This window comes from Penaeus monodon, chromosome 33 (assembly GCF_015228065.2).
Source record: "Penaeus monodon isolate SGIC_2016 chromosome 33, NSTDA_Pmon_1, whole genome shotgun sequence".
In the NCBI taxonomy this organism is placed as follows: domain Eukaryota; kingdom Metazoa; phylum Arthropoda; class Malacostraca; order Decapoda; family Penaeidae; genus Penaeus; species Penaeus monodon.
In genome coordinates this window covers 7,524,316-7,524,528 of record NC_051418.1, presented here as the reverse complement: position 1 = coordinate 7,524,528, position 213 = coordinate 7,524,316, and positions in this window count along the sequence as shown.

The following is a 213-nucleotide window of genomic DNA, read 5'->3' as shown; positions in this document are numbered from 1 at the left end:
CTTTACACACGTCGCCACGATATTCTAAACAAAAGGTCTATATTCTAAATGATATCTATACTTATACGAACCACTCTAAAGCTATTTACACTACTTTGTCGCCAACTGCTGTCGAAACACGCGACAGATAACTCAAATTTAGCTTCACCTTTTGGGCATAGCAACATATACAGACTTGTGGGGTAAAATCGTCACTAACGTTAACGCTTTACT